The sequence below is a fragment of the Coenobita brevimanus genome, chromosome 78, assembly GCF_032717465.1.
Source record: "Coenobita brevimanus isolate Jiangsu-jjx chromosome 78, ASM3271746v2, whole genome shotgun sequence".
In the NCBI taxonomy this organism is placed as follows: domain Eukaryota; kingdom Metazoa; phylum Arthropoda; class Malacostraca; order Decapoda; family Coenobitidae; genus Coenobita; species Coenobita brevimanus.
The window spans coordinates 22,018,106-22,033,845 of NC_137031.1; the positions used below are offsets into that span (position 1 = coordinate 22,018,106).

Consider the following 15,740-nt stretch of genomic DNA (forward strand, 5'->3'; position numbering starts at 1 on the left):
AATTTTCCTTTTCTCTTCCACAGTTTTCTTCCATCTCATCATGTCTGTCTTTTCCTTTCTCTTTTGAGTTTTATTCTTCCCCCTCTCATTACCATAGTGTCCTCTCACTTCATCCTGTCCAGTCCTCCTCCTGTCTTCTCTTCTTCCTTCACCTTATCTTTATATTTCCTCTTTTCCTTTCCTTCTTCATCCTTCTAATCTTTTCCTCTTTTTCTCTTCCACTTCATTCCTTCTCCTCATCACCTCTTCATCATTATATTTTCTTCTTGCCTTTCCCCCTTCCTTCTGCTTATCTTTCCCTTTTCCTCCCCTTCCACTTCCTCTCTTATTGTCTCCTTCCCTCACCTCATCATATATATCCTTTCCTTCCTGTTCCTCTTCCTCCTAAATGTCGTCATCTTTTTCCTATTCCCCTTTTCCTCCTCCGTCACTTCCTCCCTCCCTCGTCCTCCTTATCGCTGCCTTCGCTCTTCTTTCTCCATCACGCTTTCCTCACTCCTCGCTGACGTTTCCAATACTATCTTTTCCTGAATTTACAGGAGAGCTCTGTCTGTCTGTCTGTCTGTATATTTATCTGTCTGCTCGTATCTGTCTATCTGTCTTTCTGTTTGTCTGTTTTGGTCTTCTATGTGTATCTACCTGTCTACATCACAGTCTGCATCTTCCTTTACCACCCAAAAGGAGAGTAAGGGTCAGGGGCTAGGCTTCTAAGTCCACACATTTAAAACTAGAGTGACCAAGAAATAGTTCACATACACAACGGTACTGAAATGTAATGTACGGAATAAATTGCCAAGGGAAAAGTATTACGGAAACTTCAAACCTTCCTAAAATACGACTGTTTTTCACATAAATCCCCTCAGTCAAATGACGTATTGTCACTGTATTCTATCTAGCTATTTCCCAACCTTTTTATTCAGCACAGGGGCACATGGATGGGGTGGCTAAAGCTGTCATTAACCACTACACTACTAGCCAGGGAAGGGGGTTAAGAGGACTTCCCCCCCACCCTCCATCCAGGCATCAGAGGTGTCCTTAAATAGATATGATGGAGTTTATCTACCTAGGCTTAGAGCAGGACATCAGCCAGCCTTCCTCAGCAGCCAGCATAGATTTGGGTTGGGTGGCATCACATGACACGTGTCCTGCTTGTAGAATATACCCACACAACATAACACACATAATGCAACACTGCACAGCACATGTCTAATACACTCACACAACATAACACACATAATGCAACACTGCACAGCACATGTCTAATACACTCACACAACATAACACACATAATGCAACACTGCACAGCACATGTCTAATACACCCACACAACATAACACACATAATGCAACACTGCACAGCACATGTCTAATACACCCACACAACATAACACACATAATGCAACACTGCACAGCACATGTCTAATACACCCACACAACATAACACACATAATGCAACACTGCACAGCACATGTCTAATACACCCACACAACATAACACACATAATGCAACACTGCTGCACAGCACATGTCTAATACACCCACACAACATAACACACATAATGCAACACTGCACAGCACATGTCTAATACACCCACACAACATAACACACATAATGCAACACTGCTGCACAGCACATGTCTAATACACCCACACAACATAACACATAATGCAACACTGCACAGCACATGTCTAATACACCCACACAACATAACACACATAATGCAACACTGCTGCACAGCACATGTCTAATACACCCACACAACATAACACACATAATGCAACACTGCACAGCACATGTCTAATACACCCACACAACATAACACACATAATGCAACACTGCACAGCACATGTCTAATACACCCACACAACATAACACACATAATGCAACACTGCACAGCACAAGTCTCACTGAAACGCAGACACAACATCAACTGTGTAGGGACCTTTTGAGACAACAACGTACCAGCACTTCCTTACTTGCGATCAACGGGTCTACTCGATCAGACAGATACGGTTGAGCAGCATTAACGACAACAGCAGCTACTGCACTACCAGAGCTCTGTTTTACGTTGAATAAATCGTGTGTTGGTGGAAAACATAGAAATAATATCTCATTAGTGGACCAAAGGAGTTGGAGAGACAGCTGATGGTCGCTTTCCTGCACCTCAATACGTGTCAGTGTTTATAAAGCTGATTAGAATATGGTGTGTGTGTGTGTGTGTGTGTGTGTGTGTGTGTGTGAGAGAGAGAGAGAGAGAGAGAGAGAGAGAGAGAGACAGACAGACAGACAGACAGACAGACAGACAGACAGCCGTAAACCTAAAATCCTATTAAATTCATCTCCATACCCACCAACAGAATTCCAGCAGCGAGAAAGTTAAGTCGCTTTGCCAGGGGTGTTAAGTACAGCTGCTGATACCCTCTGAAAGGCAGATGTGGAAGTGTTGACAGCTGTGGCCGAACTCTTTGCTGGCTCCTATGACCCACTCTGAGCTGAATAAAATCATCTGTCGTCAGCCGGAATATAATACTGGCGTTGTATCGATAATGAGAGGGTTAACGGTACCAGTATTAGCCTAGCCTCGGCCCCCTACGCTCCACATGGGCTACCACGGGATTAGCTGTTGCTGTTATGGACAAGAACACAACAGTACAGGGTATTTGGAACTCTGATAAAAGATAACCAAAAATTATACTAAAAAAATATTGGAGAATGTCCTAAAACCAAACGGCGAGAGGGTAATACCGATAAGACTGTTAGTGGGTTGCAAAAACACGAGAGAGAGAAAGAGAGAGAGAGAGAGAGAGAGAGAGAGAGAGAGAGAGAGAGAGAGAGAGAGAACGCGAGGTTTTCATGGAAGAGAAAAAGCGAGAGGCAAGAAAAAGCGAAAATGAAAAAGAATTGCAAAAAAAAAAAAAAAAAAAAAAGTTCTTATGGAAACTGAGAGTAAAGAAACTGTTCCCAGAAATTGCCGCCAAAGATAAACGAATGGAAGATAAGAGAGAAGGAGACGAGAAGAAAGACATGGAAGTTAATTAGAGAAAAAAGGAAGAAAGAAGGCACTGAAGAGACATCATTTGTATAGCGAGAATAAAAATGGAAGGCGAGAGTGAAGAAAGAAGAGTTACTAAGATATTGGAGTCAGAGTTTCAAAAACGGGAAGTTATACTGTATACTGACAACATAAAAAGAGAGAAGCATATAGGAAAGACAGAATGAAGAAGATGATATTAGAGGACGAAACTGAACAAGAATATAATAAGAATAAAATAAAAAGGATGAGGGAAAAAGAAAGCAGATGGGAAGACATGTATACAAGAAGATACCCTCAGAGCTTGCACACAGGTTATTTAATTTATTGACAGAGAAAGAAAAGGCAACAGAATTATACATAAATGGATGCGAGAAAGGAGGAGGAAGAAGCGAATAAAAGGATTCAGAAAAGATGGAAATTAAAAATGTTAAAGAGAGAGCAAAGAGAAAGAGTTATAGCCAAGAATTTACTGTCAAAGCATACACACAAGGTACCAGTTTGCTGACATGGCCGCGTTCAGTTAAGTATTATCCTCTTCTGAATAATTAGAATAGTGCTCTTTCTGCAAAAATCTTCTTATCCTCCTTCTCCCTCTCCTCTCCCTCCTCCTCAGATTTTGTCTTTCAACACTTATTTCTTTCTGTGCTTTCAGTTTTTCCCCTGCCTTTCTCGTAGGTGTCTATCCAGAATCAGACTCTTAAAAACAATAATTTCTTTTATCTCATTCCTTCACTGTTTGCTAACTCTCATTCTGTCTTCCAAGTCGTGGGCGTCTCATTGACCCACTTGCATTGGATTCCAGGTTTAGGCCCGAATATATAGTCTCCTTGATCAGTAAAAAGAGTCGTATTGAAGGCTCTGTAACACATCTCCATTTATCGATATATATTCCTTCTATATTACTCCTTAATATTCTCGTTTATGTCATTTATTCGGCTTTCATATCGACATATTTTCTATCATTAACATACTCGACGATATTCAGGTGTTCTGTGTTGACTAATTCGCTAAGGACGAGGTGTTAAGAATTCTTGAGAGCCAAAAGCAAAAGCTACAAATAAGTTATATAAGATTCCTTCTACATACGATTGTCTTGACTCATACACGTCACAGCCAAACTAGTGACTATAAGGTGGAAATATTACCAAAGCAAATATATATACAGGATAATATTTAACTGTTATGGAGAGTTGCTTATCGTAAGTACCGAGTTCGTGGACCGTATGGCCTGCTTCGCGCCACGAAGCCGTCATGGGAATAAGGAAATAAGCGAGGTGAGCAAAGGATTTGGCGGGATGGGCTGGAGTTTAGGTAGGCGGTGGGGCTGGGGAGGGAGAGTACACCCCGTAAATATAGGTTTTCGTGACCTAAGACACTATTCTCGTTGGCTAAGGAAACTCACTGACACCTCTTGCTAAGCGATTTATTTTCCAAATTACTCCTTACTACCATTTTGTTTCATTTAAATCACTCAGACACCTCCATGCTCAGCAAGATATTCAAACTGATATTAACTCCTGACACCTCTTCCTAAGAGATTTATTTTGCTTATTGCTCCATACTATCCTCTTCTGTTTCCTTTAAATCAAATACCACCATAGTCAGCATAAATAACATGCAAATTGATATTAGCCAGCGGTATCCAAAAATAAATAGCTATGAAAAAGAGGTGCTAGGGATCTTCCATAAGCGTGTATTATAGTATCCTCCAAGGCATAATTCTCGTCAGGAAAGGAAGCTCTGCAGCGTCTTATCCTATGCGATTTATTTTATTACACCATACTGTCCTATTCTGTGTTACTTAAATCCTTTCAATATCGCCATACTCTGCATGAATAACTTATAAACGGATATTAACCACTTATTTCCAAAAATAAATCGCTTAAGAAGAGGTGTTAGGGAGCTTCCTAGACTATAGACTTGCATCCCAGGCATGAATATATCGTGGTGGTCGTGGGTTAAATATATGGAGGTGGGTGACGAAGAAATGGATGCGATGAGACGGACTTGTGGTGAGGGTAGGGAGGGGCCATGACAGTACACCCTGCAAATGGGTGAACTATACTCGTTTTGCTCTAACTTGTCCTAAAATTGCCATCTCTCCATATAGCAATAGATTAAAACTAAAATATGTACTAGTCACGAAAAAGTGCTGTGGAAAGGATGTAGAGCTGTGGTATTATCCTGTTCTGCCACTGAGCTATGTGAAATAAGCTGCAAAAGAATGACAGTCTGGGCCAAGTTAAAATAAAAACAGTATAGTATTAATGGTTTGGGTGAAGTGAAGGTTTATTTCAAAGTCTTCTCCGACAAGGACAACAAGAATGAGAACAAGAAAAAGACAAGTTCGTCTTCTTCTTCTCAGTCCTAAGCTTTGCGATGCTGGAGCAAATTGGTTATGGTCTTTTATAAATATGATACTTATTAAGTCTTGGGTTGAAGTGAGGAGAGTTTGAGATTACAGTGCTTTCTTCAGTGACCCTTAGCACGAAGAAGAGCAGGAGGAAGAGGAGGAGGAAGAAGAGGAGGAGGAAGGAGAAGGAAGAAGCGAGATTGTTAGAAATAAAATGATGATAGTAATGATGATCATGAGGATGAAAATGGTGGCGATGTTTAGAATATATATATATATATATATATATATATATATATATATATATATATATATATATATATATATATATATATATATATATATATATAATATATATATATATATATATATATATATATATATATATATATATATATATATATATATATATATATATATATATATATATATATATATAGAGAGAGAGAGAGAGAGAGAGAGAGAGAGAGAGAGAGAGAGTATACATACTCATATACAAAGGGGCAGGATCCCACTGTTACCTGGCATGTCCCTGGCAGGCGGAAAGGGGAAGGCCTTGCTGATACACAAGGTACCGTCTTAGATGGTGCTAACCAAGGGACCCGCTATGGATATATAGGGCTCCACCAAATATAAAGAATAAGGTGGCAAATACACACACACACACACACACACACACACACACACACACACACACACACACACACATATATATATATATATATATATATATATATATATATATATATATATATATATATATATATATATATATATATATATATCATATCACTAGTAACAATGTGGCAGGGAGGCGAGATTATTTGCCACAATCCCCCAAACCAAAAATGAATAATTATGATATTAATGATTTCACTGGCGTTCCTGTTGGATCGTCGTCTACTAAAGGTCGAACCGCACTGCCTCCTGTGCTTACGGGCAGTGTGCCACCGAAAGTAAGTAGGCATTGTCCTGGCAAATCAGTGACAGGGACATTAAAAAAAAAAAGAAATCTATCAGGATCGACACGTACAGTGTAAGAAGCCTCGCAGAAGGTTACACCTTCGATTGCTTAATAACTGAATTAGAAGACATTAGTTGAGATATTGTAGATGTAAGTAAGATCCATAGAAAAGAAGAAAAATCTGTTTAGCTCCAAAATTCCAACCACCTATAATACTCTAGAGAAATGCAAAATGAAAGAGGTAGTGGTGTGGGATTTTTAATTAACAGAAATCTTGCAGGAAAAATTGTTTAATTCAGCAGTTCATCTAACAGTAGCGTGGATTGAAATGAGACTAGGCAGCGGATTCACCCTGAATGCAATACAAGCATATGCACGGACTTCTCAAAGCTCAGCTGAAGAAATAGAAACATTCAGTAACGACATTTCACAGATTATGGAAGAAAAAAAGATTAGCTATGCTATAATCACTGGAAATTTTAATGTAAAAGTTTGCAAACCAAAAAATGGAGAAGCATGTATGGGAAAATTCGGAGTGGAAGAAACGAATGACAGGAGAAATGGTAGTAAATTTTGTTGAGATGTATAACATGAGAATAATGTACACATTCTCTCACAAAGGGACAGGGAGAAAATGGACCTGGAGAAGTCCAAATGAAGAAACTAAGAATGAAATCGACTTTAGTACAGCAGGTAAGATTTACACGATCATATTTACAGTTATCAACAAGGTTATCAGAGAAAGTGACCATAGAATGGAGGGTTGCACAGCCAGATTCAAATATGAAAGAAAACCAACCTCGTGATCAAGCAAGATTTGACAACTGGTCGTCTATACGCAATGAATCAGCTAATTGAGAAAACCACTGTATATAATAAACCACTGTCCTTAGGTTTTATTCATTACGAAAAGGGTTTCGACTCAGTGGAGCACATGGCAATTATAAATTCATTGTAGGAACAACGAACAAATGAGAACACTGTAAAACTGCTCGAGAACATATGTAAAAAGGGAACTGCTACAGTTGAATAAAAAGACTCGGGAAAAAAATAAGACTGAGAAGAGCTTGCGTCAGGGAGATAAGGTTTCACCAAGATTATTTTCAGCAAGCTGGACTGGGAGAAGAAATAAACATAGATGGAAAAAACCTAAACCGTTTATGATTTGAAGATGACATTGCTCTAATCTCAGAAACTTCAGAGACATTGTAAGAAATGTTAAATGACCTAAATCGAGAGTCTCAAAGTAGGGCTAAAGATGAACCAGAGCAAAACAAAAGATATGTTTAATCCAAATACACCAAAGGGTGTCGTCAGAATATGCGAAGAAATTCTTTAAGAAGTCAAGGAGTACAGCTACTTGGAACAAATACTGAAACTAACGAAAGACCATGAAAGGGAAAGATAAAGACGCATTGCAGATGAATGGAAAGATAAAAAGTAGCTTGCTAATATGCATGAAACGAGAAGTATATAACGAATTCATAATCCCAGCTACGACTTGCGGTCGAGAGACCTGGACACTAAAATTAATGGAAAATCAACTAACCTGTACTCAAAGAGCAATGGAAAAGTCAATGTTGGGAGTATCTTTAAAAGACAAAAAGATCATCTTTGATAAGAGGGTAGACTAAAGTCAAATACATTATAGAAGTTATTAAAAAAAAAAAAAAAAATAGAAGTGGAGGTGGGCAGGTCACGTAGCAAGAATAAGGGATAACTGATGGAGCAAGAGGCTTACCGATAAGGTTTCAAGCATAGCAGAAAAAAGCCTGATAGGAGGTGGAGAGATGATATAGAAAAGTTTGCAGGCCAAATGTCGCAGAAATTGGTTCAGTCAAGAAATTCGTGGAAAAGTTTTGGGGAGGCCTTTGCTCAGCAGTGGACATGCGATGATATATATATATATATATATATATACATATACGTATACAGGGTGAACATAAAGTCTTTCCCTGATTACAAACCTTTATTGGACAAAACATATGCTAGGTACAAAAGGTACAAACATACAGTTTCATGAAGGTTATTCCTTATCTCAAGTTTTTTTTTCCCCCCCCTTTACACATGAACTTCAACATGTGCTCTTTTTGTTGGCCGGAGCACATCTAAGCGATACTCGATTTAACGCCATGTGTTTTGCAGCGTGTCTTCAGTCACGTCGGGGACAATCGTTTGGCTCCAAAGCTTGAATGAATTGCACTTTCTACGCATGCAAACGAAGGCGTTTGTACAAAATTTTAACCACTGTGCTCTGCTGTATCCTGAGTTCTGTTGAAGCACGACGAGTTGATTTGCGAGGGCTGCACTGAAAACCAATACGCATAGCATCAACAGTCTCTTCATTTGAGCGTGGCCTGCCAGTTCTTTTGAGGTCACCAACACTACCAGTCTCTTTAAACTTCTCATACCAGCCCTTGATACTCTTAACATCTGGTGCATCTCGTCCATACACATTTCAGAATTTTCGTTGAACTGTAACTGGCGATTTTGTTTCGTGATGCCACAAAACACACTGCACTTTCTCCTTCGTAGGCGCCATTTTTATATTAATGACTCCAGCGCCACCTGTAGGGGAGAAAATGTCTGTAAAATATGTTTGAAAAAATTCTATGAATTCGTCTACACAATGCCACAACATTCATGTTTCTATCTAGAATGGTCTTTGAGATATGATTTTTCATAATCAGGGAAAGACTTTATGCTCACCCTGTTTATATATATATTTATATATATATGTATGTATGTATTGTTACATAGCCTATGATTTCATCATCCTTTGTGTAATTTTAACGCACAGTATGCTGCATGTTTGATCACGAGCGTGTTCTGCCTCAGTTCCCCCCTTCTACCGTTATAGTAGAGTAAGTCGTCATTTCTGGAGTTCAGACCAGGATTGTCAACTCTTTGTCCCCATGGCTTCATTTTCGCGTCCTTCTTACAAGTTGTATCAAGCTCTGCCGGCCCCTATATAATGAGCTCAGTCTCTGCATCATCGCCACTTAGATCTGCTCCTCATTTTGTTCACATCTCTGTCCTCCCCTGTACGGTTATTATTATTGTGAGTGCTCAAGAAATCTCCAAACATCTAGCAGCTGTGTGTAATTTGAGTATAACTGTTGTATTTTTTCTTGTACTGTATAGCATAAGTTTAATTTGAAGGCCTAGTGAAGTTTTTGTAATTCATGTAGGGATCTTTATGTCCATCAGTTTTAATATTATTTTGTATCTGTAATAATTTATCTTGCATTCCCTGAGTATTATCTGGTATCTCATTTTATCAGGGCTGACTTAGATAAATTTACTCTTGCTAATTTCGTGTTAATAGAGGCTATTGCAGTTAACCATATATTTAATCTGTTTATTTGCCATTACATTATCCTTATGAGTCCTGAATGTTTTGTAGTTAGTTTGAGCATTAAACTTTAACTTGTAATTTTACCTAACTCTTTTGTTTTGAACCTGGAACTTTACGGGACAGTAGTGACTCTTAGTATTCTCACTTAAAGTGTACGTTATCTTTCTCTGTTCCGTAACATAAATTTGGCGACCTCTTATCAGGATATTCAGGATATTATCATAAGGATATTGCTTGATATTTTGTGACTGTTACTTATTAATTATGTCTACTATTACTACACTTGATGAAGCCAAAGATTTTTTGTCAAATGTGCAAACAGTGTGTGATGTAGAAAACAGAACAAAGAATGAACTTAAGCTTGTTGCTCAACAATTGGGAATTGCAGTTCACTCTCATCATTCTAAAGATCAAATTGTTGGCATGATTAATAAAAGCTTGTTTAATGTAACTCCTCCAAATGAGCAAACGCAGATTGAATTAGCTAAGTTACAGCTAGCTCTGCAGGAGGCTCGTGCTAAAGAAGCTGAATTTCAGGCAAATGCTAAGCAGGCGGAGTCTCAGGCTCGTATTCAGGAGGCTGAATTTCAGGCAAATGCTAAGGAGGCGGAGTCTCAGGCTCGTATTCAGGAGGCACAGATACAGGCACAAATTGAACTTGCCAGGATTCAGGCAGACCATGAGTATCGCATGAAACAAGGTGGAACTGGATCATCTAGCTCTGATGATTTTGATGTGGCTAAAAATGTTAAACTTGTCCCTCCTTTTAATGAATCTGATTTAACAAAGTATTTTCAGTTGTTTGAGAGGGTAGCTACAGGATTTAATTGGCCAAAAAAGTATTGGCCAGTACTCCTTCAAACTGTTCTCACCGGTAAAGCTCAAGTAACTTATGCATCTTTGCCTCAGGATCAATCTGATAATTATGATGTAGTTAAGAGCTTGATTCTTAAGGCCTATGAGCTTGTTCCTGAAGCCTATAGAGTAAAATTTAGGACAACTTACAAGCAAGATAAGCAATCTTATGTTGAGTATGCAAAAATCAAAGAAGATTTGTTAGAGCAGTGGTTAAATTCTAAGAATGTGGATTCTGATTTTGACAAATTTAAGCAGATTGATTACACCGCTTCCCGTCCGATCAGCGAAGTTAAGCAACGTTGGGTCTGGTTAGTACTTGGATGGGTGACCACCTGGGAACACCAGATGTTGTTGGCATCCCTACGTGTCAAGTGGGGTTGGTGGAGGATTAGTGCCCCTCCCTGTAAAACAATTAACTCTAAGCCCTTGGTCACCCCGTCTGGGATGCATGGCGTCTGGCAATGAATGAATGAATGAATTTTGCTGGAGGACTTCAAAAGGTGTATTAGTAAAGATGTAAGCCTATATCTTGATGAGAGAAGAATAGATAATTTGTCTGATGCTGCAGTTTTAGCTGATGAATATGTTCTCACTCACAAGAGATATTCTAGAGAAAAATGGAAAGCTGAGAGTAAGTCCGTTGCCTCTACTCAGAGTACAGGTAACAGGAAGGAGAATAAAGATGATGTTTCTCAGGAAGTAAATACCAGCTTCACCTCTAGATTTCAGAAAAGTAAATGTACTTAATGTAGTAAGCTTGGTCATACTATGGAGAGATGTTTCAGGAGACAGCGTGATGTGAACAAAAAGGAGTCTTTAAATGTTCAGTCAATTGGTCTAGTGTCCACTCTTGAGAGTTCCCAGAATTCTTTAACTGAGTTAACTGAACCTGCTTTGAGGGGTAACTTAATTAAATTCTCATGATGGAGCTCCTCTTTTGAGCAGTAACGTGGGTGACACTCTCAAGAGTTCATGTGCTAATTTCCTTTCTGATGGTTTTGTCAGTCCTCTGGACAGTAATGACAGGAAATCAGTTAAAATATATCGTGATACAGGTGCTTGCCAATCCCTTATGCTGACCAGTGTTCTAGGCTCTAATGTTAATTCCTCTGATGAAACTGTAATCTTACAAGGTGTAGGGAATAATTACTTCTCTGTCCCTCTGTGCAGAGTGAATTTAGAGTCTGGTTTTGTTAATGGTTCCGTTATGGTTGGGTTGGTTGAGACACTCCCAATGTCAGGTGTAACTTTCTTACTTGGAAATGATATTGGTGGAAGTCAAGTGTGTCCAGCTCCTCAGTTGTCTAGTGAGCCAGTGGCTGCGTCCCAGGATTGTGATGTCCCTGATGTGTTCCCTGCATGTGCTGTCACTAGGGCTAAGTCTAAAGTTACTGGTGATTTAGAGGATAATGATGATGATGATGTTATCCTAGCTGACACTTTTCTTGCTAATTTGGAGCACTCACCAGATGAGGCAGTACCCCGTAGTGTTGATAATTTGTCTCGTCAAGAGTTGGTTGAGTTGCAGGTTGCTGACCCTGAGTTGAAAGGTCTAGCTAACTCTGCTTACAGTGAAGAAGAGTCAGCCGGTGCTTCTACTTGTTATTATGTAAAGTCAGGAGTACTTATGAGGAAGTGGAGACCCCCAACAGCATCAGCCGACTGTGAATGGGAGGTTGTACATCAAGTTGTCATCCCTCGTGTTTGTAGGCAGGATATCATTCGAGTGGCTCATGATTCCAGTTTGGCAGGACACCTTGGAGTGAGGAAGACTGTGGCACGCATTTTGAAACACTTCTACTGGCCAGGTATCTTCAGGGATATTTCCTGGTATTGTAAGTCTTGTCACACCTGTCAAGTTGTGGGGAAGTGTAATCAGACCGAAAAGGTTGCACCTCTAGTTCCCATTCCTCCTTTTGAGGCGCCTTTCACCCGTGTGTTGGTGGATATTGTGGGCCCTCTTCCTAAGACTTCTTCAGGATTTTCTTATGTGTTGACCCTGATTGATATGGCTACTCGTTATCCTGAAGCCATTCCACTTAGAAACATCTCAGCAAAGAACGTGGTTAAGGAAATGCTAGGGTTCTTCACAAAGTTTGGTCTGCCCAAGGAGGTACAGTCAGACCGGGGAAGTAATTTCATGTCAAATGTTTTCAAGCAGTCTCTGAAAGAGTTGGGCATCACCCAGATCACGTCTTCAGCTTACCATCCCCAGACCCAAGGAGCGTTGGAGAGATATCATCAAACACTCAAATCGATGCTCAAGAAATACTGTTTGGAACATCAGAAAGACTGGGATAAAGGTCTTCCATTCGTTGTGTCTGCTGCAAGAGAATCTCCAAATGAATCACTGGGCTTCTCACCTTTTGAACTACTGTTTGGCCATGAAGTAAGAGGACCCCTTAAGTTACTCAAGGAATGCTGGCTGTCGGAGGAAGATGACGTCAACCTGCTGGAGTATGTGATGAATTTCAAGGAACGGCTGTCCACTGCTTTACAGCTGGCGAGAGAGAATTTAGGAGCTGCTCAGGAGAAGATGAAGACTTGGTATGATAAGAAGTCCAGGTTACGCCACTTTCAGCCAGGAGATCAGGTTTTGATTCTGCTACCAGTTCATGGGCAACCTCTTCAAGCCAAGTTTAGTGGCCCTTATTTCGTGGAGAAGAAACTCAGTGATGTCAACTATGTCATCGCCACACCAGATCGTAGAAAGAACAAGCAACTATGTCACATCAACATGCTAAAGTTATATCACAGGCGGGACGAAAATAATCCAGTCTGCACTGTAGCTGTTCCACCCGAGTCTGCGAGTAACCTTTCCCATGCAGCATGAGCCTGAGTGATAGTTTGGGGAAGAATCCTGATATCATGAATGATCTCCAGACTAAGCTTTCTCATCTACCTCCCAAGGAAAGGCAGGAGTTTTCGGCATTACTGCAGGAGTACCCGCAAGTGTTCCGTGCTACTCCAGGAAGAAGCACTGTGTTGATGCATGATGTCGATGTTGGAGACGCAAAGCCAATTAAATTGCCTCCTTACCGTGTGAACCCAGTGAAAGTTCCTCTCATCCAGAATGAGCTTGGCTACCTGTTGGACCACAAAATGATTGAGCCCTGTCAGAGCGACTGGAGTTCTCCTGTCACTCTAGTCCCTAAGCCAGGTGGGGCACAGCGGCTTTGCATCGACTACAGACGTGTTAATCAGATAACCAAAACAGACACTTACCCTCTCCCTCGTGTGGAAGATTGCACAGACAAGATCGGAAAGGCTAGGTACATAAGTAAGTTTGATTTGTTACAGGGATACTGGCAAGTACCTATGACTGAACGTGCTAGGGAGATCTCATGTTTTGTAACACTAGGAAAGGCTTTTGCATGTTCTGTAATGCCGTATGGTATGAAGAATGCACCAGCCACATTTCAGAAGCTCATGAATGTTGTAACAGAGGGTTTGGCAGGGTGTGTTGTTTATATTGATGATGTATTAATCTTCAGTGACAACTGGAAAGATCACCTATGCCATGTCAGTAAATTTCTTGACCGTTTAGTTCATGCTAATCTTGTAGCTAATTTATCAAAGTGTGAGTTTGGTCAAGCTAAAGTTCAGTACCTTGGGTATGTAATTGGTGATGGACATGTTGCACCACCAGGAGCTAAGGTTCAGGTTATAAGTGATCTTCCCAGACCTAAAAGTAGGAAAGAGCTACAAAGATTTTTGGGAATGGTAGGTTATTACAGGAGATTTGTTCTTAACTTTTGTATTCTTGTATCACCACTTACAGACCTACTGAAAAAGGGAGTTGAATTTGTCTGGACCGATAACTGTGAATCCTCTTTCAACAAACTTAAAGCTATTCTATTAAGTCAGCCAGTGCTCGCTACTCCAAATTTTGCTAAGCCTTTTAAGATGGCTGTTGATGCAAGTGATACAGGAGCTGGGGCTGTTTTGCTGCAAGAGGATGATCAGGGTATTGAACATCCTGTATCTTATTACAGTAAGAAGTTCACTCCACCTCAAAAGAACTACTCAACTATTGAGAAAGAGCTTTTGGCCTTGATTTTGGGTTTACAGCAGTTTTCATTTTATTTGTGTTCTGGTTTTGACCCCATAGTCATTTATACCGATCACAACCCACTGAAATTCCTTAGTAAGTTTAAAGATAAAAATCAGAGATTGACAAGATGGAGTCTACTTCTTCAGGAGTATTCATTAGACATACAACATGTCAAGGGGAAAGAAAATGTTATTGCAGATTGCTTATCTAGACTTTAGACAGATTGTTTTAGAGTAATAAGAAATTTCCATTGTAAATTTCTTTTTCTTTGTGGGGAGGTGTTACATAGCCTATGATTTCATCATCCTTTGTGTAATTTTAACGCACAGTATGCTGCATGTTTGATCACGAGCGTGTTCTGCCTCAGTTCCCCCCTTCTACCGTTATAGTAGAGTAAGTCGTCATTTCTGGAGTTCAGACCAGGATTGTCAACTCTTTGTCCCCATGGCTTCATTTGCGCGTCCTTCTTACAAGTTGTATCAAGCTCTGCCGGCCCCTATATAATGAGCTCAGTCTCTGCATCATCGCCACTTAGATCTGCTCCTCATTTTGTTCACATCTCTGTCCTCCCCTGTACGGTTATTATTATTGTGAGTGCTCAAGAAATCTCCAAACATCTAGCAGCTGTGTGTAATTTGAGTATAACTGTTGTATTTTTTCTTGTACTGTATAGCATAAGTTTAATTTGTAGGCCTAGTGAAGTTTTTGTAATTCATGTAGGGATCTTTATGTCCATCAGTTTTAATATTATTTTGTATCTGTAATAATTTATCTTGCATTCCCTGAGTATTATCTGGTATCTCATTTTATCAGGGCTGACTTAGATAAATTTACTCTTGCTAATTTCGTGTTAATAGAGGCTATTGCAGTTAACCATATATTTAACCTGTTTATTTGCCATTACATTATCCTTATGAGTCCTGAATGTTTTGTAGTTAGTTTGAGGATTAAACTTTAAATTGTAATTTTACCTAACTCTTTTGTTTTGAACCTGGAACTTTACGGGACAGTAGTGACTCTTAGTATTCTCACTTAAAGTGTACGTTATCTTTCTCTGTTCCGTAACAGTATGTATAAAACAGAGACAGAGAAGGGAAAAGGCGGTAATAAAGCTGAAAGA

At 39.7% G+C, this 15,740-nt stretch overlaps 1 protein-coding gene and 1 pseudogene across 1 annotated transcript in view; both read left to right on the top strand.

The window, feature by feature from the left end:
* Positions 1-15,740, top strand: part of LOC145408739 (G-protein coupled receptor moody-like) — a 229,562-nt gene that overhangs the window by 184,616 nt on the left and 29,206 nt on the right. The window lies entirely within an intron of this gene.
* Positions 10,804-10,923, top strand: LOC145408911 (5S ribosomal RNA; annotated as a pseudogene).